Raw genomic sequence first — 3,929 nt, 5'->3', positions numbered from 1 at the left:
CCATATTCATACCGCGTCAGTAAATTGTACTTTATTCATATCGAAATACACACGCCCCTCAAACGTGCCCAACACTCTAAAACCCTCTTTCTTTTATTCAAACAAAATTTTTCATACATCTGCACAAGCAACACTTGCAAAATGCAGAGAAGCATCATGATTTAATTATCGTCCGTAAGAGAAACTGCTAATTCTCTTCTGTTGCGTTCATTTACAGAAATACACGTTCTCTTTAATATTAGATAAAAATCAACACAGGCACACCGTGCAAACTACCACCGACTGTCTCGTTCGAAAGAACATATCGACTTAATTAGCGAAACTCGCCGATGTACGTGCGCGTAATTGCTTTTTATTATGAGCGTCTCTAGTCGTTGACCTTGGCCTTTATTACGTCAGCCCGCGGTCATTAACTTAGTTATGTCACTTTGGATCTCTACGTTGCTTTATTTATGAACGCGCAATAGTTATACCCCGACGTTTCTTATAATCTAATGCGCGCCGAGCCTGTTGTAATCTCGTAACTCGCTCGTTCCCTCGAAACCGCCTTGTTCGTGACACGAGAGCGTAGGTTAATTAAAAAGAGTTACCTTCGGGTATGAACCGAAAGACACAGCTATTGCTTCTAGCTTAAATGGAAGAACGAGGGAAAAGGAAGGGGATAGATCAAGAGGAAAGGAAGAAGAATGGCAGACACCGGTTAACTGTTAAGGAATTGAAGTCTCCGGGAAACAGCGAGTATTGCTTTGTTTCGCTTGTCAGACTGCCCCCCTGTTGGACAACATTTGTGCAGTTCGTTTCATTGTGTTTGGAAAACGAAATCGAATTTAAAGAACTGAATAATGTTGCAGAGGTATTGCAACGCTATTTAGTTCTATTTGATTTACGAAGCACAATAGAATTCCGATAATCCGGCACGCTCGAGACTTCGATGGACTCTCAAATATGTCGGATTATTGGATAATATCTTTGCAGTGCGGTAAGAATAAGGAAAATTATTTTGAAAACGGCCATTGCTAATACAATAACGTAATTTATCGACAGAAATGAAATACACGCATACAGGATGTTCCATGTGACTCGACACGCGATATTCCAGCCGTTTGCAGTCACGTGACAAAGAATGTCGGTATCGAATGTACAACAAATGGCGATAATAAAAATTTCGAAAATTCGTTGTTCTCATAGCTCATCGGGTTTTTCGAATAGGATTAGACATTTTTTTCTCGACATGTTGTAGGGGATGTTAAGACGAATTCAGAAAGCACGTAACATCATATTTTTATAAACACAATACTATGTTTACAACAGTGGAAGTAGGGATATTTAACTTTCAGCTGCATTGTACTTTTGAACAGTGCGTCGTCGCGTTATACGGAACACTGATTTAAGGAGTATCTCAATTTGAACCTTAATATTCTCCTTTGAACGCTTCCACCTTATTTCAATGAAACAAACTTTAAAACGATACGGCTAAGAGAAACAAATTTGCGGCCGTGGTGGAACATCTGGATCTTCCACACGCGTTATGCACTAAAATCTGCGGCAGAGAAAGGGTTAATCCTCTTAATCTATCTTCATAGGCTGATCATTACCGGCAATTGATGATCATATAGTAGAATACGGGGCAATTTGAGCATTGCACGAAGCATATTAATGGAAAATGTAGGAAGCTACTTTTACGACAGCAGTAATAAGGAATATTAAAATGAATCCAAGGTCTCATTTATCACAAGACGCATTAAACGCAACCTGGGGCCTCATTCTCTATGGAAAACATGAGCAACCTTTCCTAGTCCGGGGGCCAAATTATCATTCTGTCTCCGAGTCAAGGGCCGGACCAAATTATTAAATGAAATAAATTAATATTAAACGATATTAAAACAAGTTGCTACTTCATATTTCATTGTTTTCTCCCACAATGAATCAGACGAACTTCGCTGAAGTGGACTAAGGCCGGGGATTGCCCATATGTGCTCTACGGGGTCACATTTTGAAACCTTAAAACAGTATAAAAGGCAGCCTAGTTACAGTTGCAAAATAAAGCACTTATTTTTAAATATTAAATTCCCGATATAAAGACAAGTGGCCGCTGAAACCGGAAGCGGCAAATTTATTTAAGAGTTGTTCTTTTGAGGCCTCCTAATGATGTTGCGCCTAGGGCCTGCAAAAGTGCAAATGTGGCCCCGGGAAGAAATTGTGCGGGGAAAAGGAAATGTAAGATACACAAAAAATTTTCGAAAACGTACATCATTTGTGGTTAGGGCTGCACCCTTCATACAGCTCCAAACATTATTTTCGTTCAACTGTTTTAACAAAGAATTCCCTTCTTTTCCCTATTTGTATTTTATTAAAGTATTGAAAGAAATACGTTTGTATATTCAATTCCATAGAAATTGTTCAAAATATTGTTTCGAAATCGTAAAATATGCGAGGAAGAAAGAGTTAGTCAGTTTACTTATGAATCTTCACAAACCTCAAAGTATAAAAATTCCACTCACCATCGAATGCCGAATTATCGAGATTCTGCTGTAATAGGTATGCACCTCTGTTTAGTCAGGTTTACTGCGTGCAATTTTGTTATTATAACTCGTAGTTAAATAATACACGTCGTACTTTAATATATTAGAAAATGTGGAATTAGAAGAAAGTTTGTATGAATTTATGCTTCCTCTTCCTTTTTCCTTTAATTACTGACTATTTATATCCAATGTACCGCATAACTTAAAATATTTATGAAGTTATAAATTCAAGTGAGACGATGCATTATACTGTTCGATGATATTATTATACAATCATTTTTTTACTTACAAGCATTTATAAGCATTTTCAAAAATTTTTGGTAAACAAATATAATTTTGGAGAAATTATTTAGGATACGTTTCTTATTATTTAATAAGCAACGTTAAGCGATAATAACCGTCTTGAAAAATCAAGGTTCCTTCAAATTCTTTAAATGGAACGAAATAGAATTTTGTTCATATTATAGGAAACATTAAGAGGAATTGAACCAGTATCAAATAAAGCTTTTACGCGCATTGTATTACATCTACAGCAGTGAAAATTTCAGTACTGAAACCAAATTAGGCCCTGGGAACTTTTATCGAAACTCTAATTAAAACTGTCAGCATAAGAATGTCATGTAAACCAAATATGTATTGCTATTTTGTGCTATATTTTATACTATATGATCAATATTACGTTTAAAAGGGTATTAATAATTGGTAAGGAAGCATATTTCAAATAAATATAGGTTAATAAGATATTTCGTTTCGTAATTACTCCTGAATTAATTAAAAAGCCAATAAGAATACTCCTTTCTTGTGGCAATAAATAGTACGTGAATAAGCAACAAGTATGAAATTTTCGCGAGTTCAAACGGATTATACGCCTGCGTGAAGTTACATGCTTCTTTCGTCTTCTTATTTATCTCGCAATAATATTTTACATTTTCGTTAACACTCCGCGTCGGAGTATCGACGAATGTTCATAAAAGTCGTCTGTTTCCAGTGGAAGATTTATCAGGCTGCTTAACTTCTCCCATAAAGTACACGCGCACAATGGATAACGACCGCGGCAGAATGAAGACTCGAACGTCCCGACTTAATTAACTTTCACTTTATGATTCCGTTGGTAAAGTAACGAAGGGTCTTCGCACCTATTGCCTCAGAATTTCCGAGGCTAGAGCTAACGAGCCTTAGAACTAGCTCACATATTCGCGATCACGATCGAAACGCGATCCCGTGTGGTCGATCGTTGAAGCGTTCGCTCGATCGATATTACAGGAGAACCGCGTGGTGCAAAAATGTATCATAGAACCGTCTGCTCGGCGAGCACGAGTGTCTCTAATGATCGATCAGGCCCAAAATTAAATCGTGTGCTAACCGATTACGAAACCGCCCATTACACCGTATCCCGTTTCACTAATT

This window comes from Habropoda laboriosa, unplaced genomic scaffold, assembly GCF_001263275.1.
Source record: "Habropoda laboriosa isolate 0110345459 unplaced genomic scaffold, ASM126327v1 scaffold39, whole genome shotgun sequence".
In the NCBI taxonomy this organism is placed as follows: Eukaryota; Metazoa; Arthropoda; class Insecta; order Hymenoptera; family Apidae; genus Habropoda; species Habropoda laboriosa.
The sequence above is the reverse complement of the archived record's forward strand: the minus strand, read 5'-3'. Positions refer to the sequence as shown.